This window comes from Leucopleurus acutus (genome assembly GCF_964270905.1).
Source record: "Leucopleurus acutus genome assembly, chromosome: 16".
Lineage (NCBI taxonomy): Eukaryota > Metazoa > Chordata > Mammalia > Artiodactyla > Delphinidae > Leucopleurus > Leucopleurus acutus.
Window position 1 is genome coordinate 6,627,215 of NC_139158.1, and position 24,844 is coordinate 6,652,058.

At 43.4% G+C, this 24,844-nt stretch overlaps 1 pseudogene across 1 annotated transcript; it reads right to left on the reverse strand.

The window, feature by feature from the left end:
• Positions 1 to 643: 643 nt before the first annotated feature.
• On the reverse strand, positions 644 to 22,906 carry LOC309972937 (NXPE family member 3-like; annotated as a pseudogene). The gene is made up of 6 exons: positions 22,881 to 22,906; positions 17,902 to 18,016; positions 6,321 to 7,048; positions 2,205 to 2,278; positions 1,893 to 2,099; positions 644 to 1,178 (listed from the first exon to the last, which is right to left on the reverse strand). The product of its transcript is annotated as an NXPE family member 3-like (transcript).
• Between the last annotated feature and the right edge of the window lie 1,938 nt (positions 22,907 to 24,844).

The following is a 24,844-nucleotide window of genomic DNA, read 5'->3' on the forward strand; positions in this document are numbered from 1 at the left end:
TTATCAAAACATTATCTGTGGATTCCCTATAAGGAAAACAGTGTTAATCTCTTATTAGCAGTAACAAAAAAGCAAGGCTGTGTTCTGGCTACTCATTCACCCCCCTTAAGCATATCAGTTCACTCTCTGGATGAGAATCAAAGATTTCTTTGTTCATTTTTTGGTACTTTTTCAAGCTTTCTACAAAGAGCATGTATTACTTTTTACAATTAGGAGACATTTTATCTTACAAATCAATCCATAAAAGTCTTTATATAGAGAGTCAGGCTTTCCGCTTGGGTGGCTCTGATATCTGAAGTGGAATCCATCCCTTATATTTTTGCAAGGCTCCTTGACACTCTCAACATAGAGCCCAACATATATGCTCATATGTACCAATGGAATAGGCGTTGCTGGCTCTGTCCCCAACTCTCATCCCCTCAGTGTGGCTTTTCCACGTGGGGAGAAAGCTTTTAAGATACATTGGACGACTGTCAGGCTTCCCTCCTCTGCCACCACCCACATCCCAGTTCTTGCTGGTGGATATTATGACCTGCATCAGAGGGCGGTAAGAGAAGACATACAGACAGATGAGGGGGAGGGGCTTCCAGGCTTGGTCTCACACCAGCTTCTCCATCCACAGCCCCAGGACCGGCAGGAGCGCTCAGGTGGGGCAGACGTGGGAGAGCAAGAAGTCCACCTCATTTCGGACGATGCACTTCCCCGGGTGGATGCTGTCAGGCAGGGCCAGGCTGGAGGTCATTTCCCAGGCGTCCACAAAGGCCACACGGAGGTTGGCAAAGGCAGCTAGGAGGAGCCGGTTCACCTGGAGGGAGAACCAGTCGCTGCCGTACACTGACTTGTAGCCGGTGTTGGCCAGTTTGATGACCACCAGAGTGCGGGGCTCCCGGGCCAGCAGCACAGCCAAGGTGGCCCAGATCCCTGCCAGTCATTGCACAAAGATGGACGGAGGGAAGACGGTGAAGTGGCCGCCCAGGCTCAGCACCACCACGGTGTGGGGGCCCCCAGCCAGGCCCCCCAGTTCCCGGACCACAGAGTGCAGGGCGGCCACAGATGTGCGGAGGGAGCGCAGGGGCCAGCTGTGCGCGGGTCAGTGCCGCACTATATGCCCCAGGCGGTGTGCACGGCCATCAGGGGACCCGTCTGATACGTGGTGTGTAGATCCACCGGCTTCAGGGCTGTGCGGAGGACGAGAGAGGAGGTTTAGGGATTAATATCGGACCGTGCACCATCCTCTTGAATGAAATACAAATTATAGTCCTCATTTCCCAGGACGTAAACCTTCTCCCTAAACCTTAGGGCTGCCTCCACTCAAGTTTTCAAGGTTGCCAAGGATCTCCCTATTATCCGTCCAAACACCTATTCAGTTTGCTTTTAATTCTCTGGCGTTTGATTTCCATAAGCTGGTTGGCCTCTTCCGAAACCTTCCTTTCTTGCCTTCTGTAACACTACATCATTCTGTTTCTTTCTCCCTTTCTGGTCGGTCTTTGCTCAGTTGTTTCTAGCTCTGTGTCAGGGCACACAGCTGAGTGAACTTACTGGGTTTCAGGACCCTCTGGCGTGAGGCTGGTCACCATTGGGCGAGGACGTAAACTGGGCAACCCAGAATCTCTAGCCTGGGGCAAGTCTTCATCCAGGGGCGGCTGAAGGGCACCAGTAGATGAATCCAAGTTGGAGAGCTCAGTCAGAAAGGAGGCTTCAGAGAGTGACAATACACGGCTAAGAAAGGAGAGGGTTCCCAAAGGGAAATCAATGAGACAAAATGCTACAGGGGGCCGGGGAGACTGAGAACTAGGAATAGGTCTTCCGACTTGGTAACTAGGAGGTCACTGGCAATGTTCTAGATTAGGGAGAGCAAATCGGTCCTGCCCTCTCCCCTCACGGCTGCTCACAGGACACGGTGTCCCGCAGATACTGCCACCACTGCCGGAGCGTGGAGTCCCCTATCATGTGGACGATGTGGCCAGCCAGGCAGCCCAGGATGCTGTCAGCAGCGGAGAAAGAGCGGCCGGAGCAGGACAGCAAGTGCCACATGTTTTGGTGGTAGAATCCGGACGGCTTCAGGCCTGGGAGGTGTCATGGCTGTTGAGGTGACAGAACTGTAAGCAATTGTTTGTGAGCAAAACAGTCAGTGAGTACACAAGAGGCTAACGCTACGGCCTGGAGTCAGGACTGCCTTTCCTGCCAACCCTGGTGCCACTCACCCAGACTCCTGTTGTTCTCCTTCACCACCCAGATTGGAGAAATGCCCAGAGGGAGGGCCTTGTCTGTCACATTCCTGAAGAGAAACCAGTGGGCAAGAGAGGAATATGTGATGAGAAGGAATCCTGGACTGAGGTGAAAGATGGGTTCTTGGAGGAAAGGAGGTTCTCAATGTCAGGGGCATCTGTCCTGTGTCAGGGGTCCTGGGAGAGAGCAATATAGGGGGCCTAGGGAGGGATTGGAAGCTGGAGTTCAGGGATCCTGATTCTTTTTTTTTTTGCGGTACGTGGGCCTCTCACTGTTGTGGCCTTTCCCGTTGCAGAGCACAGGCTCCGGGCACACAGGCTCAGCGGCCATGGCTCACGGGCCCAGCCGCTCCGCGGCATGTGGGATCTTCCCGGACCGGGGCACGAACCCGTGTCCCCTGCATTGGCAGGCAGACTCTCAACCACTGCGCCACTGCGCCACTCTCAACCACTGCGCCATTGGCAGGCAGACTCTCAACCACTGCGCCAGGAAGCCCGATCCTGATTCTTTGAATTTCATGGCCTCAGGGATTTCTTCAGTGCAGAAAGCAGAATTGTTTTAAAATATATCCAGGACTTTGGTTTAATTCAGGTCTGGTGAGGCCAACAGATCAGGAGACAGTTGCCATTGAAGAGATTGTGTGTTACTCACAGTTCCTAAATGGTGGAGGGTGGGGGGCATGGCACACCATGCAGGGCCACGTGGGGAAGCACCAGGGCTGGTCAGGAGGCACAAGGAGCCGGCGGAGAACGTGGGTGAAAGCCTTTATTGTGGTTTTCACAGGAAGCGATGGGCAAGGAAGGGTAAGCAGCTACACAAGCTTAGGTTGGGATAGTTTGAATAATTTCAGTGGGCACTGGGCCATAGAGGTGCTCTTCAGTTACCTAGTTCCTCACTCTGGCATGTCGGGGCAGCTTCAAGAGCCTGGTAAAAGGAGGCAGGGTGGCCAGGTGGCCTCAGGATGGGGTGGGTTGCATATCAGAGCTGTGCTCAAGGCAAGTTGTCTGCTCCCTCTGGGAATCAGCTAGCCCAAGATGTCAAAGCATCACCAAATATAGAAAATGAAAAACACAATTAATACAAGAAGGTGCTTGGAGAAGTTTTAGCTCTACTGTTGGTCTCACCAAGCCCACTGCAGTTGGACCTTCACTCCCACCAGAAATGGCAACATCCAGTGTCACTTCTCAGCCTTTGTCATCCCTGCATCAGCCCAGTGGCCACTCCCTCCTCCCTGAGACTCGCTCTTTGCCTGGTGGCCAGGGTGCCTCACTCTCCTGGTAGCCCCTTTTACGAGCCCCCTTCTCCCCAGCCTCTTGATACTGGAGGGTCCGGGCTCAGCCTTCGCTCCTCTTTTCCAGTCACACTCCCTCCCTTGGTGGTCTTCTCGCTCCGCCTCCGGACATTAACCTCCCCAGTTAGATCTCCAGCCCTGACTTCGCTGCCAAATTCCAGATTTGTGTATGTGTCAGCATCTCTGCTTGATGTCTGACACACAGGACCAAACTCCCCGTCTCCACCCCTGCCTCACCTGTACTTTTTCCCCTTTAGCAGATGGTAACTCTGTCCTTCAGGCGAGCGGGCCTCAAACCCTGCAGTCATCCACCAGTTCTCTCTCTTTGGACCATTCTGTCTCTCAGGACATCCTGTGGGCACTGCCTTCAGAATATATCCAGAAATGCATCACTTTAGACACCTCTGCTACTCCAGCCCAAGGCCAAGGCCTCCTGTGTTTCAGTCTCTCTGCTTCTCCCAGTGACATCCTTGGCCAACTCTCTCATCCCCTTACAGTCTTTGCTCAAATGTCACCTTAATGAGTTCTACCCTGACCCCCTGCTTAACACTGCATCCTGTCCCCACACAGTCGTAATCCTCACCTCCTCTATATTTAAGAATTTCCATAGTACATATCTCCTTCTAACATCCTATGTAATTTACTTATTGTTATGTTTACTGTTTATCATCCCTTCCTCCAATCATATGTAAGCTTTATGAAGGCAAGGTCCTTGTCTGTCTGTTCACTGCCACATCCCCAATGTCTGCAGCAGGACCATGCATGTAATAGGTGCTCATGTGCATTTACTGAATGAAGGGACAGACTGATTGAAGAGGTTGAGTCCTAGGAGGAGAGGGGAATTTGCTTTTGGGGGGAAAGGGAGGGAATATTCCTGTACTCTGGAAAGATGCTGAGTGTGGCCCACCCTAGGACTGTTGGGGCTCTGGTGCCCCATAGAGGTGACAGAGCTTCAGGGGCAGGTGAAGGATGATCCTGGAGCCCAAGACCACACAGGCTTGGACAGTGGGCACTTTGGGGTGACAAGCATGACAGAAGACTAAGGAAAGATCCCTGATGGTCAGGGTGTCAGTTCCTTTGCAGGACCCTAGGCAAGGGAACCCTTCCCACCAGCCCACTGCAGAGGTCCTCAGAATGGGATTAAAGTTGATGTAAAGAAAACACCTGACCTTGGGATTGCAAATCCACATCCACTACACCCTTGCACATGTGTGCTTCTCTGTTTAATGCCTGTCTTCAATCGGCATGCTATCAGCTCCTGAGAGATGGGGCCATGCTGCCCTGCTCTCCTGTCCCCAGGACCTCCAGGGCTTTGGACAGTGTCTGGCACAGAGAGGGGGTTGGCGGAGGGGCTCAACGGCAGCAAAGGCCTGAGATCAGATTATAAGAGCCGACAGAGTCTGCTGTGCTGTCCCTGATCTAAGCAAGTAGCATACGTTAACTTATTTGTTCCTCACTACAACTCGACAGGGGAGGTCCTAAAGTTATTCCTGTCTACAAATGAGAGACCGGAGGTGCAGAGAGGTTATGTAACTTGCCACAGATCCCACGAATAGAAGCTGGAACATAGTAACAGGTGGAGCAGGGATTTGAACCCAGGCAGTCTCGCTCCAGAGATGGCTGGGCTTTACCTCAGAGCAACGTCCTGAGATGGCTCCTGTACTGAATCTTAGATCCATTTCCAGTTGACCAATGCCAAAAGGATGTGTGGTTCTTTTTTCCTGACCAAAGGGAGCATAAAAATTGGTCTGGAAAGAACCAGGTTTCCTGGTGCTGAATCCTCATGTTGGAAGTAAATGTTGTGGAAATTCACCAATTGATGATGAGAGCCTCTGGAGAGGGGTGTCTGGTGGAGCTGGCACCTCGGGGATCTCCAGCTCAGCTGCCTCAGTGCTTCGAGCCAGCCAGCACCTCCGGTCCTCCCAGCAGCAGCCAGTGATAACTTCCATGCTCTCTCGGGCCACAGAGCAGCATCCCGCCCACCTGACCACCTCTGCCTCTCCCCGCAGCCCCTTCTCCCCCTTTACCCGCAGAGGGGGTGTCCCTCCACCTCTGCCCTGCCCCTACCCGGCCATCCCTGGGACCCGGTTTTTGCCTCCTTCCACTACTGTCTCTGCTGGAGACCAGATGCACCTATCTTTCCTCCCTGGGGTCTCTCTAGCCCTCATCCTGCCTCAGATCCCAGGGGCAGGAAGTAGGGCTCACTGCCAGCCAGCCTGGTTTCACTGCCTCCTCCCCATCCCTCCCATTCTTGCTTCCCTGGGACCCAGGACAATTCTCACCTTTGGTTTTGCTCGGCTTCTAGGCTGCGATCTCTGCTCCCTTCTCACTCAGTGGGGTTACATCCATCCTCCTTACTCCCCAGCCACACATCCTGGTGATTTCTAATTTGACATCTCTCCTTGCAGGGGCCGTCAGCACAGCAGAGGGACCAGGACACTTCTCTTTGGCCAGAGGTCTGTGGCTCTCCTTCAGGCTTCAGCTCAGTTGTCACCTGCCCTGATCACCATATGCCAGGTGGGGTGCCCTTTCTCCGTGTCCTCAAACCACTCGGTGTGTGCTACAGTTAAGCACTCACTACGGTGCTTGTTTTAAAAGGTCCCATGTCCCCTCACTGAAAACTTGTACAGGGCAGGAATGCCAACTATTACGTGAAAGTTGTCAGCACTGAGCGTGAGACCTGGTGTATATTAGGTGCTCAGGAGACATGTTTAATAGAAGTGAATAGATGAATGATAAGAGTAGGGGCTCAGGCAGAATAATCCCAGGGACCTGGATTCAGGGGTTCTGGGTCCCTTACTGTGCCAGCAGGGCTTCCTTGCATGGTGTGGTCACGTTCCAGTAACGTCCGCTTGAATGTCTCACCAGTGGGTCGCAGGACAGCGTGGGGAGTCGAGCACAGAACCAGAGCTCACCCGAATCGTCATCCCTGTAGTGACAGGTGGACTCTTCCTCCCCAATTAACAGGGGGTTAACATTGCAAGTCACAGTTTCTTCATATCCTGTGGGTCCCTGGAAATAGCCCATGAAATCAACTGTGGCCCACTGGTCTCTCCCAACCCCTGCAGAACCCACACTGCCTCGCTGGAGTGGATCAGCTGCACTTGCACCTGGGCCTGCCCAGCCCAGAGCAGGGGGAAGGTCAACAGGTATGTCCCATTCTCCAGATCCTTGACATCTCCGAGGCCGCCTGCCTTCAGGGCAGGCGCCAGCAGCTGTGCCCGAAACAGATCCCCACCGTGGGTCTTGGGCCTGCCCGCCCTGGTGGTCTCTGGTGATGAGGACGGCCTCCAGGTAGCCTCCCAGGGTGTAGCTGGTCTGGGCAGGATTCCTCAGGTGGTAGGTGGAAGTCTGGGGGCTAGTGGAGGCCAAAAGGTTGCCCCCATCTCCTGGGGTCAGAGGCCAGTGCAGAAGATGGGTCAGGTCTGAGAACTTCTGGGGGAGAGAGCCTGAAGATCTGTGGACGTGGTGGGGCCCTGGGGGCGGAGGGACGGCGCCGTCAGGCCAGGACAGCCTGATGTAGAAGATCTGTGGGCAGAGCCAGAAGAACCCATCAGTGTTTGTGTCTCTTCTTCTGGGAAGAAGTTCTCAGTTCACCAAACTTAGTGTCTGGTGGGTCTCAGGCAGAAATCCCACCTGCCTTGCATCATGCTGCTGCCACCCCGAAGCTGGTGTCCGAGCTACCATCACACACATCTGCAGACGCCATCTCGTGTTTATTTTGTATTTTTTTATAATATTTATTGAAGTACAGTTGATTTACAATATTACATTAGTTTCAGGTATACAACATGGTGATTTGATATTTTTATAGATTATACTCCATTTAAAGTTATTATAAAACACTGGCTATATTTCCTGTGCTGTACAATACATCCATGTAGCTTATTTATTTTATACATAGTAGTTGTAACTCTTAATCCCCTACTCCTATCTTGCCCCTTCTCCCACTTACCATCCTGTGTTTAAAATCCTGTGTTTGTGAGTTTTGCTAAATTCCCACGGACAATAAATAGTATTTCTGGCTCCTGGTCCCTGCTAGCTCCTGCCCCACCTTCTGCTCACCCTGGATGCACACACTCTTGCTGCCACCAGAGGAAGGGGGTCCAGGCTTGGACCCACCCCCCAGTCTTTAGCTCTCCCCACACTTTACAAGTCCTTCTTCTCTCTCTGGACTCCAAAACCCAGACTGAATCCACCTTTCCCTTCCTGTTTCCTCTTTCTACAAATGACCTCTACCATCTCCATCCTGGATTTGGAAGGAGGATTTCTTTTACACACAGAAGCAGAAGCTGGAATCGATGGAATTAGACACTTGGGGCCCTGGGGTTTCCCTGCACAAGAGGCAAAAGGAGAGAGACAAACAGATGAAGGGGGTTTTGGGGAGGTGTGGGCCGTCGCTCCAGGTCTCTCTAGGCCCCCAACAAAAAGCCAGGTCTCAGGTAAGCACAAGCCTAAGTGGGCCTTGCCTCATGGGAAACAAACGTATGGTTCAAAAGCACAGCACAAATGCTCAGCAATTCCTCCCAGGGCAGGAAGTTAATCCAGTCTGATGGCCCACCAGCATCTGATGGTCTCTAGCATTTACCTACCCTGCACCTAGTTTGTTCTCTGACTACATCTTAGTGTCAAGGAACTTGACCCCCTTGCTCAACCTTTCCTGATAGCACAGAGAGTAGGTGTTGTATACATACTCCTGGCCATTTGACCCTCCTGGGTCTCGCCAGGGCACAGGGGATGCCCAGATGCCTCTCCTTACATATTTCCTGGATAAAATCAACATAAGCAGGAAGAAAGATTCAGAAGGTACATCAGGAAGGGAGAACTGGTCCAGAGGGGGAGGGGCAGGTGGCGATATTTCTTTCATGCAGATCATTGAGACTTGTCCCGGAGAAAATTAAGCCCCTGGAATTTGAACGTATCTAAGTCACTTCTTTGAGTTGTAGTTTGTGACTGAGAACTGGGGAGGCTACAGTCTTTTCATGGCACCTGTGTGCCACGGGGCCAAGAGGCTTGTGCAATTGAGGAATGAGACATGATGTGGGGGAGTCCCACAGAGACCACCGATGGCTCTGGGAGTGGCTTGGGATTGAGCCTTTCATGCGCAGGCCCTGTTGGAACCACCACCCCTTCATCAAGCCAATAGTCGGTGGCTGTGATCGGTCACCAGGAAGGAATGCCATCTCGCTCAGGTCAGTGACGGGGACGAGGCTGCCTACTTTTCCTTCTCTTAGTTTCCCTTCCCAACATTGAAGGGGAAATAGAGGGAAGAGGATGAGGGAGGTATGTGCGAGCAGAGCACGCCTCACTCCCAACTCCAGTCAGCTGGGGCCTTGGCTGAACGTGGCAAGAGGGACAGAAGGAGAAGGGAAGGGGTAGAGGAGGAGAGCTTTGAATTGGGTATGAAGTTGAAGTGTAAAATAAATAGAACTGGGTTTTAGAGAAACAAAATCAACTGCTTTCATAACTGAAATTGACTTGAAATTTATGGAAATAGGCTCAGATGTGATTAAGGAAGCCAGGGAAAGGACAGCATCCAGCAGATATGGTTCATAGCAACAAGTGGAAGAATTAAAATTGTTTTAAGTTTATACTTCAGCAGCGTCCTCCCTAAGTTGGTTGTAAGTGCTTTCATTAACATGGGCCTAGTAATTGATGGCTTCAGCCTTGCAGATGGATTTTAATTGCATGGGCTTCAGCAAGCCAAAAACTGGGCACCTGCTTTGACTTTGATCTAAGAATATGCTCCTAAAACTGGGGTTAGAGTACCAAGACAAGAGGGTATATGGTTTTGTTTGTTTTTATTTCAGAGTATACCTCTTTCACCCAAGTCAGCCTGAGGGGGTTCACCTGTCTAGGGAGAGATTAGGAATGCAAAGAAAAAGATGGCACATAAAGGCCATAATGAAGAAGAGGAAAATGGACGAATCTTAAAACCACATTAAAATATTAGAAGCTTATGTTTTTTTTTTTTTTTTTGCGGTACGCGGGCCTCTCACTGTTGTGGTCTTTCCCGTTGCGGAGCACAGGCTCCGTGGCCATGACTCATGGGCCCAGCCGCTCCGCGGCATGTGGGATCCTCCCGGACCGGGGCACGAACGCGTGTCCCCTGCATCGGCAGGCGGACTCTCAACCACTGCGCCACCAGGGAAGCCCTAGAAGCTTATTTGAAGCCTTTTGAAATGATTAGGGAACAATGGAGAGGAATATAACGCCAGAGATCAACCCTCTTCTACAAAGAAAGATGTGACACAGAGAAATAACACACATTACTCAAATAATGGAAAATTGAAAAGCAGAAGACTAACTGTGTTAGTTAGGAATTGCTTTTGGCTGGTATTAACAGGTACTAACTTTAGTGGCCTGAGCAAAGAAAGGTTTATTTTTCTCACAATGAGTGTCTGGTTCAGTGTCTTAAGGATGTCAGGGCAACATCTCTCTGATTCTCTTGGCACTTCTCTCATGGTCCCAAGAAGGCTGCTGGAGCTCCAGCCATCATATTCACTTTTGGAGCAGCAGGAAAAGGAAAGGCAGAGCACCAAAATAGCTTTCAAAATCCCACCCAACAACTTTTGTTTGTAAATCCTTGACCCCTCTTGCCTGTGATGGAGTCTGGACATAGCGTCTTCCCCCTTTTCCCTGATGGAAACATTACCCAGGTTTGAGTTAGGAGTTAGTAGGGAAGAATGGGAGCATATTTCTAAAATGAGGCAAAAGCCTTGGAGCTACAAGATGTAGTTCAGGGATCTGCTGAAGGTGAAATTAATGGGGCTGAGAGAGAAACTACCCCCAGGAGGCATGTTTCATGGAACAAAGCAATTCTCTACAAGAAGCAGTGGCCGCAGCCTTTGAACAGAGCACAGAAGGTGCCTGCTACACACAAGACATGGTGATGTATTCCTCTCTGTTATGCCATTTGCAGAACCCACACCTTATGCAGCAATTGGATGTCTGGACCATGGAACTTGGGGAACAGAAAATTAAGATGTTTTAGACAGACATGACATGGGGAAGATGGGCCCCTCAAGTAAGATCTGATGACCAGGGTTTTGTTATTGTACATTTCCACATTTTTCAAAAAGAAGGGAATGTCCCACACCTCATCCTCTGGAAAAGGAGGCAGCACGCAGAGGTGGATTTACCCTATGATTGTACGCACAGGACACAATCACTCTCAATGGGAGAAATCACCCTCAGTGGGAGAAATTTCCCAGTGAAATTTAGGTTCATAGGTTGTAGGCGTTGGACAACCAGTGCAGACCAGCTGGTGATCGGGTAAGGCTGAACCTGAGAAGCTTTTCTCTTCTTTCCCTCTTCACCTGGCTTTAGCCACCTCTGAAGTTCAACTCCAGTCTTCGGCAAAACCAGAGACTGGATTGTATTCAGTACTGGGCTCTGGGAACATTGTTTTCTGGGCTAACTGCTCGAAGGGGTGGGAATTTGCTATCATTTTCTAACTTTAGGGAGTGTGAGTCTGGTGCAGTGATAATTTTGGAATCCTGTTGACTCTGGAACTCGGTTCTTGTCCTTCTCTCTCTTCCTCCATCTCTGAATTCTCAGGGCTGGTGTACAGGAGGCAGTGATTCTGTATAAGTGTGTCTCTCGTGCAGATCCAGACTTTCCTGCAGGTGGGTTTCCCGAGGTCTAGACTTGGGGAGGGTGTTTGTGACAGACACTGTTGGTTGCCTATCCAAGATCCCATTTTCGTTTGGAGCAGAATGTAGCCAAAGGTGATACATTATTGTCATGCAATATATTATGATTGGTCTCAGCCAGTCATGACAGTCACATACCACACTTTCCCAGTCTTCTTGGGAGTTTCTGAGTTCCAATAAGATATAAGGAGGGGTCTGATGAGAAATACCAGAGTCAGCTTTCACTCACCTAATAAAAAGGACCAATGAAGCTGGTTGCTGCCCCTATTTTATTTCCACCTGGGATGTGGATTCAGTGTGTGGCAATGCATCAACCTTCTCGAGATAAGAAGGGAAAGGCCATTTCAAATCTTGTTTCTCCTCCACCGCCCACATACTTCTGGTGCTGGGTGTCATAAGAAACATTCATATTGTGATAGGACCTCTGGCTGTCTCTTCATTCCATGATGCTGAGTTGGCACAGTGTGGGGTAGGAGTATTCCTGGAAGCTGTTTCTATACTGAGACATTTAGCTGTAACTGAACTATACACAGGAATGACTGAAAACCACATTAAATCAAAACTAAATGTTCCTCAACTCAAATTCCCCTTATCAGGCTCTAAAAAAAATTCCTGTGACTACTCCAACATCATCTGACATGGAGGAACTTGTAATAGATACATGACCTTAACAAATTGAGGTTGAAATATTTTACTGTGGTAACTTTTACAAAAGCACATGACATTACTAATGCTCCTCCTAGGGCCTTGAAAGGGATCTTTGCAAGGGAAGGACTCTGAACTGTAAGCCTCACTGGCCTCTTAACAAATATACTGCAGGTGGTAACCACAGCAATGCCCACTCTGCCCCCAGATGACTGCAGTGTGAGGTACCATAATTTATAAGACACATCTCAATTTCAGAGATTTTCAAATGTGAAAAGATGCATATCCTAGAATTAACAGAATATGGTATTTGCAACATATTTCATAAACAAAGGATTAATATTCAGAAAATAGGAGGCATGGCCACAAGTCAACATGAAAAAGACACATAGTCCAGCAGAAAGATAGGCACAGTGTATGAACAGGCCAATTTACAGAAAGGGAACTATAAAAAGAAAATAAACATCAGAAAAAAAGGCTTGGGACTTCCCTGGTGGCGCAGTAGTTAATAATCTGCCTGCCAATGCAGGGGTCACGGGTTCAAGCCCTGGTCCAGGAAGACCCCCATGCCGCGGAGCAGCTAAGCCCGTGTGCCACAACTATTGAGCCTGTGTGCCACAGCTACTGAAGCCCACATGCCTAGAGCCCATGCTCCACAAGAGAAGGAACCGCAATGAGAAGCCTGCCCACTGCAACGAAGAGTAGCCCCCGCTCGCCGCAATTAAAAGAAAGCCCACACGCAGCAACGAAGACCCAACGCAGCCATAAATAAATAAATAAATAAACTTATTTTTAATAAAAGGCTCAACTGTGGTAGTTATATGATCTAGGAATAGTTTGGCTGCAAATTACAGAAAACCCAATACCAAGTGGTTTAAGAATTATGCCCTTATTTTTCTCACATAACAAGATCTCCAAGAGTAGGGCATCAAGGGCTAAACATATTTATTAATTCTAGGAGATTTTTTGTAGGTTTCTTGGGTGTTTCTATGTAGAAAATAATGTCTTCATGAAAGTTTTATTACTTCCTTTCCAAACGGTACACTTTTTTTCCCCTTTCCTCATTTCACTGGCAAAGACTTACAGTACAATGTTGAGGAGGAGTGCTGAGAGCAGATATCCTTGCTGTGTTCCTGATCTTTGGGGAAAGATTTCAGTCTTTCACCATTAAGAATGATTAAGTAAGCAGGTTCATCTGTACCATTTTTCTAGCTTCCACATATATGCGTTAATATACGATATTTGTTTTTTTCTTTCTGACTTACTTCACTGTGTATGACAGTCTCCAGATCCATCCACGTCTCTACACCTGACCCAGTTTCGTTCCTTTTTATGACTGAGCAATATTCCATTGTGTATATACACTAATATGTACAAAATAGATAACTAATGAGAACCTGCTGTATAGCACAGGGAACTCTAATTAGTGCTCTGTGGTGACCTAAATGGGAAGGAAATCCAAAAAAGAGGGGATATATGTATACATATGGCTGATTCGCTTTGCTGGACAGTAGAAACTAACACAACCTTGTAAAACAACTATATCCCAATAAAGAAAAAAAGAATGATTAAGTAGACTCGCTATATCAGCTTAAGTAAGTTCCCTTCTATCTGTAGTTTGCTAAGACTTTTAATCATGAATAGATGTTGAGCTTCATCCAATGCCTTATCTGCATCTATTGAGATGATCATCTATTTTTTCTTTCTTAGGCTTTTAATATGGCGAATTATACTTATTGATGTTTGAATGTTGTATCAGCCTTATACACGTAGTGTAACCCCACTTGGTAATGATGTATTCTCCCAGGAAGATTTTTTAACTGCAGATTCAATTTCCACAATAGATATAGGGCTATTCATGTTGATATTTCTTTTTGAGTTATTTTTTATTGTTTTTGTCTTTCAAGAAATTTGTCAATTACATCAAAGTTATAGAATTTATTGGCTTAAATTTATCTCATTATTATTTTAATATCTGTACAATATGTATTAATGATACCTCTTGCATTCCTGATATTGATAATTTGTGTCTTTTTTCCTGATTATTTTGTCTAGGGGCTAATCAATTGTATTGATCTTCTCATAGAACCAGCTTTCAATTAATTGATTTTCTATATTTTTCTGTTTTATATTTTATTTATTTCTGCTCTGATTTTTTTCCTTCTACTTACATAAGGTTTAATTTGCTCTCCTTTTTCTAGTTTCTTGAAGTAGAAACTGAGTTCACTGATTTGAGATCTTACTTCTTTTCTGATAAAGACATTTAATACTTTACATTTCCCTCTGAGTGTCCCCTGCAATTTTAATAGGTCTGGTTTAATTTTCCTTCCATTCAAAATACTTTCTAATTTCCTTTTAGATTTCTCCTTTGACCCACTGGGTTATTAAGAAGTGTGTTATTTTGTTTCCAAATATTTGAGAATTTTTTAGAAATCTATCTGTTATTGATTTCTAATGTATTTCAATAGTGGCCAAAGAACATAACCTTGTGTTATTTGAAACATTTTAAATTTATTAAGGCTTGTTTTATGATCCAGAACACAATCTGTTTTGCTGAATGTTCCATGTGTATTTGAAAAGAATGTGTTTTCTGCTGCTGTTCTGTGGAGTGTTCTATAAATGTATATTAGGTCAAGTTGTTTGATACTATTTTTCAAGTCTTCTGTACATTAACTTATCTTCTGTCAAGTTGTACTTTCAATTATTGATAGAGGGGTACTGAAACCTCTGACTAAATTTGTGAATTTGCCTATTTTTCTTTGAAGTTCAAGAAGTTCTTGCTTCATGCATTTTGAAATTCTGTTATTAGGAGCATATACACTTAGGTTTGTTATGTCCTCTTGTTGAATTGATCCTTCTAATGTTATGAAATAACTCCCTTTATCTCTCTAATTCTGACCCAAGACCTCAGGGTCTATTCTACTCTTCTCCTTTCCATATTGGTAACTCCTTCAACAATGAGAAACTGGCTTCTCATTATTCTTAATGCATTTACTTACTTGCTTAATCTCCCTGGAAATTGGAAATTAAACCAATTTCCCAAACTTTTCCTGTTCTTCCCCAGCTGCCACCCTTCTTAACTGCCTTCCTGCATAATCTCCAATCTCTACTATATTAGCTGTGTGATGTGATTTATAAGACATATATAAATTTAGATAGTTATAAATATATATAATATATATATACACACACACACACACATACATACATTTTATATATATATATATATATATATATATATATATATATATATATATATATATATATATATATATATATATATTTGGGAGTTCACAGCTCCCCAAACCCTTGGAATTTCCTAACTGTTGAGAATAATAAAGGTGTTTTTTGTTATGTGAATGAGGTGACTTTTGGAAGTACCTAAGGATAGGGGCTGGTTGCCAGGAGAACCAACCACGTGATTAGAGGGTTGGGATCCATCCCACCCTGATTTCTGGGCAAGGGAGAGGAACTTGAGCTTGACTCAGCCACCATTGGCCAATGATTTAGTCAATCATGACTATGTAATGAAGCCTCTGTAAAAAACCAAAAGGACAGCTTTTTGGTCCTTTTCCAGAGAGCTTCTACTCTGGAGAATCAGAATGCTTCCATGTGCCACCATGTGGGGTCCCAAGCTCCATGGGACCGAAGCTCCTTTGTTTGGGGCCTCACCCCGTATATGTCTTCGTCTGGCTATTGATTCCTATCCTTCAATATCCTTTTATAATAAATAGGTAATCTAGTGAGTAAATGGGTTTTCCTGAGTTCTGTGAGCTATTCTAGCAAATTAATCGAACCCGAGGAGGGGGTCATCAGAACCTCCAGTTTGTAATTGGTAGCTTGGAAGCCTGCGACTGATATCTGAAGTGGAGGGTGGTCTTGTGGGACTGAGCCCTTCACCTGTGGAATCTGAATCTATCTCTGGGTAGGTAGTATCAGAATTGAGTTGAATTCTCAGACACCCTTCTGGGGTCTGAGAATTCCTTGTTGGAGGTATGGGGAACCCCCCCTCCCCTGTCAACATTGGAAATTGGGTTTGGAAACCTCTATTCAAGCTGCCACACCACTTATCCACTTTCCTTACTCAGTCTTGCCTGAACAACCTTTTGACTGAATTATTCAGGAAGGAAGAAAGGTGTACTTTTTTTTTTTTTTTTTTTTTGCGGTACGCGGGCCTCTCACTGTTGTGTCCTTACCCGTTGCGGAGCACAGGCTCCGGACACGCAGGCTTAGCGGCCATGGCTCACGGGCCCAGCCGCTCCGCAGCATGTGGGATCTTCCCAGACCGGGGCACGAACCCGTGTCCCCTGCATCGGCAGGCGGACTCTCAACCACTGCGCCACCAGGGAAGCCCCAAAGGTGTACTTTTTAAAGTGATTCTGTTATTCATTCTGTAGATCTGTTACTGTGAATGTATCTAGATAGTATTTCCCTACTGTTAACCATTCAGAAAATATCTTTTAAAATCCTACGCAGCCTAAAGGGATGTCTCAGAAAAAAAAGTAAGTAACTAGTGTAGGCACACCAGTGTATTCAAGCTTGCGAGAAGGAAATCACATATCTAAATCTCCTAGCACACACTAGATACTAGATACTTGACACACTAGATACTTGACAAATGTGAATTCCCATTCCCCCTTAATTAGATACAGCTGATATATAATGAGCCCCTACTATGTTCTAAGCACTGGCCATACAGAGATGAATGGCCCTGCCAAAGGTAACAGACAGGAAATCGGTGCTTATAATACAAGGTGATATGTAATTAATAGGGATTTCAGGTAAACTCATCTGTAAGGATGACATCAATTTCACTGAAGAGAGAGAGAGAGGGAGGGGGAGAGAGAGAGAGATAAGAGAGAGGAGGTGTGTTAGAGGCAGATATTGGATTCCAATAGGTATAGGACAGTAGGTGAAGGAACTGAATTTCACCTCAGTATGGAACCACCTGGTTGATGGGGAGAAAGTGAACAGGTCAGAGAACAGGTCCTGGGATACAGCAGGATTTACAGAGGTCAGAGGGCTGCAGGAGGAGAACACAAGCTCAGGGCAGGGTGGCCTGAGGGCTTATGGCTGTACAATCAATCACAAAATGCCATCTCTTGGGATAATCTCTTCCTCTGCCAGGGTCATGGCCCTTAGGTGTACACTCTATTCTGAGATAGCACTTCTCTACTGAATTCCTATCTCCTATTCTCTGAGAGAGATCTGAGTTGTACTAGAAAACAACAAAGGATGTTCAAGAAAAGTTCTCATTTTTACCAGAACAAGTCACAGCAATAACGTAAACTTATTCCAGGCTAAATGGTGAACAGCTTAAGCTAATGCTCAGAAAAAGGAGCTGTAGAGGCAACTCAGTTTGAAGACAATTGTTAACTGCTTAACATAAGTGATTTGTCCTTTGTAAACACATAGATTTATATCTTTGCTTTTTTTCTTTCTTTTTTTCTTTTTTTTACTTTTTCCCCACTATTTATTCCTGGTAAAGCTTCTTTTTGGAGAATTCAACTTAAAAAAAATTTTTTTTTGGCCACACCACATGTGGGATCTTACTTCCCTGACCAGGGATCAAACCCACGTCCCCTGCAGTGGAAGTGAAGAGTCCTAACCACTGGGCTGCCAGGGAATTCCCAAGAATTCAAGTTTTTTTCAGCAGAACCAAGGGGAAAAGGAAAATTTTACATATGCAGCAAGGTAGGGAGAGGGAGCAGGTTGTCCTTAGAGACAAGGTATGAAGGTAACAGTGGTCTTCTCAGTTTTAAGAACTGGAAAGGAGCCAGGTAAGCTGGAGCAGAAATGTAACAACTTAGGGAAAGAGAAAGCATGGACAGCTTAGGTTTCTGCCTTCCCCTCAAACAAACTCTTTTGGGCTAGTGTTTTGGACTTGTTTAAAGCTACCCCTATCTGATAGAATGTGCTCATTCTCTCTCTAAGAACTTGTCCCACCATGGTACCACCTGGATTAGAAACAGGAAAATGGAATGACAAAATGAAGAGCTTCCCTCAGCCTCCTCCATCTAGATGAAAATAACTGTTTCAAGTTCTGTGATGGATAGGACAAGTGGAAAGAAGTGTACTTACACAAATTGCAGTAACTGATCCCACAGCCACAATCTTCTGCCACTTGAACTGTCTGATGAATAGGTCTGTGGAAGCTTGGAGTTGTTTATTAGACATCTGGTATGTGACCAAGACCCTAGGTAGATAAAAGGGTAAAATCAAAAGGAGTGATGTCATAAACATAATGCAATGAGAGTTTCCCCATTTCCCCATCAAAGAACATCAATTCTCTGACATCACCTATGGCTGAGAGGGCTTTTGTAGAAGTTTGGGTGTTCAGTGAAGAAGTTCCAGCACACACTTGGGGCAGTTATGATCCAGCAATTCTATTCATGTTTACAAAAACATACATGAGAATGTTCACAGCAGCTTTATTCATAATATTCCCAAATTAAAGAAAAAAAAAGAAATATCCACCAGTGGAAGAATAGATAAGCAAGTTTGGGATGTTTGTACGATTGAATACCACTCAGCAATAAAAAGAAAACAACTACTGATAAATCCAACAACATGAATGAATTGCAAAAACATCAGGTTGAGTGAAAAAAGCAAAACACAAAAGATTAATTTGATATGATTCTTTTAATAAGACATTCTAGAAGAGATAAACCAATCTATGGTGATAGAAATCAGAATAGCAGTTGGCACTGGTGGAGGGGGTTGACTGGAAGGGGGCATGAGAGAAACTTACGGGGTTCTGAAAAGTCCTTTATCTTGAATTGGGTGATGGTTATATAGGTATATACATTTGTCTAAATCAACATATATACACTACCAAATGTAAAATAGTTGGCTGGTGGGAAGCAGCAGCATAGCACAGGGAGATTGGCTTGGTGCTTTGCAATGACCTAGAGGGGTGGGATAGGGAGGATGGGAGGGAGGCTCAAGAGGGAGGGGATATGGGGACATGTGTATGCATATGGCTGATTCACTTTGTTGTGCAACAGAAACTAACACGGTATTGTGAAGCAATTATACTCCAATAAAGTTCTATTAAAAAAAAAAGATATGTGCGTTTGACTTCACATGAATTATACTACAATAAAAAGGAGAAAAAACAAGGACACTAGAAAAGAAAAATATGTATATTCATGTAACTCATGACTAAATTCTAGGCAATATCAACATTCTAGAGGTGGTGCATTGGGTAAGATTAAGGGATGTGAGAATATGCTAAAGTACTTGAATTGTTCAGGGAGAAATAGAGAGATATTGATAAGACAAGAAATCAGCTGGGGTAAATAAACATAAGTAACCAATATAAGACTAAAAATAAAATATAAAATGTTTAAATCAGAAAAATATTTGATTCACCTATTGGAAAGTAGGGAAAGAGAAAAAAAGAAAGTACAATAAATGGGAAACTTGAAACAAGTTGGAAGAAACAAGAAACTATCATTGCAATTAATGTAAACAAGTTAAACTCACCAATTAAAAGACAGTGGAATGCAATCAAGAACATATGCTCTCTATTTTATGTTTGGTAGTGTATATATGTCCATACCACTCTCTCACTTTGTCTCAGCTTACCCTTTCCCCTCCCCATATCCTCAAGTCCATTCTCTAGTAGGTCTGCATCTTTATTCCCATCTCACCCCTAGGTTCTTCTGATCTTTTTTTTTTTAGATTCCATATATATGTGTTAGCATATGGTATTTGTTTTTCTCTTTCTGACTTACTTCACTCTGTATGACAGACTCTAGGTCCATCCACCTCACTACAAATAACTCAATTTCATTTCTTTTTTATGGCTGAATAATATTCCATTGTATATATGTGCCACATCTTCTTTATCCATTCATCTGTCAATGGACACTTACGCTGCTTCCATATCTTGGCAATTGTAAAGAATGCTGCTATGAACACAGGGGTGCATGTATCTTTTTAAATTAGTGTTTTGAGTTTTTTTCAGACATATATGCAGGATTGGAATTGTTGGGTCATAGGGTAGTTCTATTTTTAGTTTGTTTGTTTGTTTTTTGAGAATCCTCCATACTGTTTTCCACAGTGGCTGCACCAGTTTACGTTCCAACAGTGTATGAGGGTTCCCTTTTCTCTACATCCTCACCAATATTTGTTATTTGTGTTCCTTTTGATGATAGCCATTCTGACAGGTATGTGTTGGTGTCTCATTATGGTTTTGATTTGCATTTCTCTGATGGTTAGTAATGTTTAGCATTTTTTCATGTGCCTGTTGGCCATCTGCATTTCCTCTCTGGAAAAATGTCTGTTCAGTTCTGCCCATTTTTTAATCAGGTTGTTTGGGGTTTTTTAGGTTTTTTTATGTTGAGCTCTATGAGCTAATATGTTGGATATTAATCCCATATTAATCATTTCATTTGCAAATATTTGCCCCCGTTTAGTGGGTTGTCTTTTCATTTATAAAACTCCTAGAGGAAAACATAGGCAAAACACTCTTTGACATAAATCGCAGCAATGTTTTTTTGAATCCATCTCCTAAAGTAAATGAAATAAATGCAAAAACAAACAAATGGGACCTGATTGAACTTAGAGAAAATAGTGAGAAAAAAACATTTGTAGAGATAGTAGCTGAGAATTCCCCAGAAATAATTAAAGACCTAATGAGGGGCATCTATCTATTGTTTCAAAGATCCCAACAAAGCCAAAGAATTTCTTGAAAATTCCATATCTAATCACAGTTGATTGAAAATATAGAAAAATCAAATAAAAACTAAGAGAAGACAAAAATTACCAATGCCAGGAAGGAAATAGAGGCTATCACTACAGACTGCAAGCATCAAAAGTATAATAAGGAAATACTACAAACAGCTCCATGCACATTAATTTGACATCTTAGATGGGATAAACCAATTCATTAAAAAGCACAAACTATTACAACTCACCTAAAATGCAATAGGTATCTGAATAGCACCATAATTATTTAAAGAAATGGAAACAACTCAACCAATTGCAATTGTGTGTATCTTATTTGAATCCTGATTCAAACAAACCTAGTATAAAAAGATAAACCATGCAAACAGTAACAAAGAAAGTTGGTATAGACCTTAAGGCAAATATCATTTCTAGAAATAAGAAAGTTTTCTTCATAATGATAATAAGTTCAGTTTGCCAGGAATATGTCATTTATTATATTGCTATAATTAGTATATTGCTAGAATTATATTGATATAATTCTAAATAGCAATATGGCATTAAATAAATAAAGTGAACTTCAAAATATGCACATACTCAGAGAAATAAATTCACAGTTGTTCTGGGAGATTTGTATACATGTCTCTCAGTAATTGGTAAAATAAGTAGACAAAAGATTATGTTATATGTAAGTAAGTGATGATGTAAGAGATTTGAACAGCATGATTTAAAAACCATCCTATTTATGGGACTTTCCTGACAGTCCAGTGGTTAAGACTCTGAGCTTCTACTGCAGGGGGCGTAGGTTCGATCCCTGGTCGGGAACCAAAATAAAAACCATCCTATTTAGACAATAAAGCTATCAGTTGCAGAATATACATGTGGAACATTTACAAAATTGATTGTATACTGGGCCAAAAAGTGAGTCTCATCAAATCTCAAAAGATTTAAATTATATGAAATGTGTTCTCTGGTCACAAGGCAATTACATTAGAAATGAATAACAAAAATATTATTAATGGAACAGTATATCATGTTCATAGTATCTACTTTGAAACCAAAATGAACTACAAATTCAATATAATCACAATTAAAATCCCAAAAGGAATTTCTTTTTTTGTAATTCCACAGACTGATTAAAAGATTCATATGGAAGCACAAAAGATCAAAAACTGCCAAAGCCCTTTTAAAGAAAAGTGGAGTGAACATGGGTCAAGGACCTAAAAAATGTAGGTCTTGTCCACCAGAAATCCAGAATTATTACAAAATGATAGTAATGAAGACTGGGTGGTATTGGTGCTGGTAGAGACAAATTCACTAAACAGAATAGAGAGCCCCCAAGCAGATGGATATATGGACACCTGATTTATGACAAAGATGCACAGCAGAGCTATGGGAAAAGGATGAACTCAGCCAGCAGTGCCAGGTCAATCAGGTTCCAAATATCCAAGGCTTAAAATATTATTGTTCTCTTGTAAATAATCAGAGAAATTCAAATTAAAACCGCATGAGCCACTATTATACACCCATAATTTTTGCTAAATATTTTTAAATGATGATATCAAATGCTGGCAAGAATGTGGAACAACAAGAAACTGCTGGTAAAAGAGTAAACAGTAAAACCACTTTTTAAAAATCGGCAGAATCCAGTAAGTCAAAGACACACCTACTCTCTGATCAGCAAAACCACTGCCAGATGACACCCTACAGAAACACATGCTCATATGGACTCAAAAGTTACATGCAAACCTGTTATACATAGGATGGATAAACAACAAGATCCTGCCATATAGCACAGGGGACTATATTCAGTATCCTGTGATAAACCATAATGGAAAAGAATATGAAAAAGAATGTATGTATATGTATAACTGAGTCACTTTGCTGGACAGCAGAAATTAACACAGCATTGTAAACCATCTGTACTTCATGGGATCTTAGTTCTCCAACCAGGGATGGAACCCGTGCCCGCTGCAGTGGAAGCGGAGTCCTAACCTCTAGACTGCCAGGGAATTCCCCCTATGGTAGCAATTTTTATAGCAGTCTTAACAGTAGAATGTAAAAATATAGTGTGATACAATCATACATCGAAAGACCATATGACAGTGGAAATGAATGAGCTACCATTACATGAGAGAATGTGAATGAATCTTAAATATATAATACTGAATAGAGAAGCCAGACACAGTGGAATTCATAGAGTATGTTTTCATTTATATGAAGCTGAAAATCAGGCAGAACTCACATAGATTGTCTAGGAATGCCTAATAAGTTTGCAAAATGATAAAGAAAAACGAGGGCATAAGTATTACAAAAGTTAGAATCATGGGTATACCTAGAATAATGGGAGAGAGAGAGGGAGTTATAACTGTGGAGAGACACGGTACCAGAGGGCTTCTGGACTGAGGGTCATGTTCTCATTCTTATTTTGGGTGGACGTTATATGGGTGATAATTTTATAACAATTTGTTAAATTGTTTTATGCATTTGCTCTATGTTTTGATATATTTTATAATAAAATTTTAAATTATGTGCACTCATTAATATATATACATATATATGTATGTATGTGTATATATATATATATATATATATACATGCAATAATTGTAAGTTGTGTTAAAATAATTAGGAGAATGGGAATGAGGATTTCTGGAATTTTTCCAATGACAAAATAATACTAGGTTCCTTTCTGGCCCCAAGAGGAAAATATAACTGTACTGTGGAGGGATCAGGCATTTTTCCTCTTACCCAGGGGTCACTCTTATCATCACTAATGGTAAACAATCAGATACTTTGCATCCTCGATGTGCTGCAAACAGAATTTAACATCACTTACGCAAATGCTTAAGTTAAATCTATCAAGCCTTTAACTCTCAATTCCAGTTTATGGGAATTACAAGAAATAGAGGACAAACTAAATGCCACCATAAGGAAGCAATCAGAAATATCCAAAGGTGGAACATTTGACAGGAGAAATGGCCCTGGCTTTTCCATACAGCAGGGCCAAGAAAAGAAAGGACTGGCCAGTATTTCAAAAAAAATCAAGGGGCAGAACACCAGATCCTGGAATGGATGTGGATTTGCAAAAACAATTGTATAAACTCTTGAAGGACAATTGAGCAAATTTGATTATGAACTGGGTATTAGATGCAAAGAATCTACTTTTGGTTATGTTTAAAGATATTCTGGGTTTTTTTAAAGGTTTATACTGAAATATTTGGGGGTGGAACATCATGATGTCTGTAATTCATTTGAAAATACTTAAGCATGTGAAAATAAAGTAAAAAGTAACATGTCTATATGCTAATGGGAATGTGATGGAAATAAGGCTATTGAGAAGGAAGATGATTTAGGAGGGAGAGGGGAAAATTGGTCGAGTGATGTTCTTTTTTTTTTTTTTCTTTTTTTTTTCGAGTGATGTTCTTGAATAGGCAAGAGGGAATGAGGTTTAGAGCTGAAGTGGAAAGACCAATTGTATTTGGGAGCACGGAAAGTTTTTGCTTCATTTTGCCCAAGAAAATAGGTTAAGTCATCAGCTGAGTGTGAAGATGAGGAAGGTTTCAGGAGAGAGAAGTACGGTGGGATGAGTGCAGTGGCTCTAAAACTTCAGTGTGCATGAGTCGTCTGGAGAGCTTGTTGAAACACAGACTGAGCTCCTCCCCAGGATTTCTGATTCAGTAGGTCTGGGATGGGGCCTAAGAAGTTGTATGTCTAACAAGCTCCCAGGTGATACTGATGCTGCCGGTCTGGGGATCACATTTTGAGAACCACCATGATAATTGTGCAGCATTAGGCCCCCTTGAGGTTTTAAAGTGAGAACATTCAGTGTGGTTGAACTTTTTCTCCATGCATGTTCAGCTGCAGAGGTGTAGTTGAAAAAGAGCCAGAGGGTTGCATGAGACAGAGATGATCACCAAGATCGTCACAGAGCTGGCTCCTTATTGCTCTGGACTCAGGCCAAATGAAACTGCCTCAGAAGCATCTTCCTCCCTCCTCATCATCTTGAACTTTCACATTACTTTTTCTCACAAATTTTTTCATTCTTCAGAGTCGTATGTATATTTATTTTGTTACTTGTTTCTGAGTCTTTTCACCAGAGTTTATGCACCACAAAACAGGAATCTTTTTTTCTTGTTGGTCACTGCTGTTTTCCTAGAACCTAGAACACTGCCTGGACATCACAGGTGCTTAATAAGTATTTATTGATGAAAATTAGAAAGAAAGAAAAGAAAAAGAAAGAGAGAGAGAGAAAGAAAGAAAAGAAGAAAGAAAAGAAAGAAAGGAAGGAAAGAAGGAAAGAGAGAGGAAGGAAGAAAGAGAGAGACAAGGAAATATGAATCACTATACAA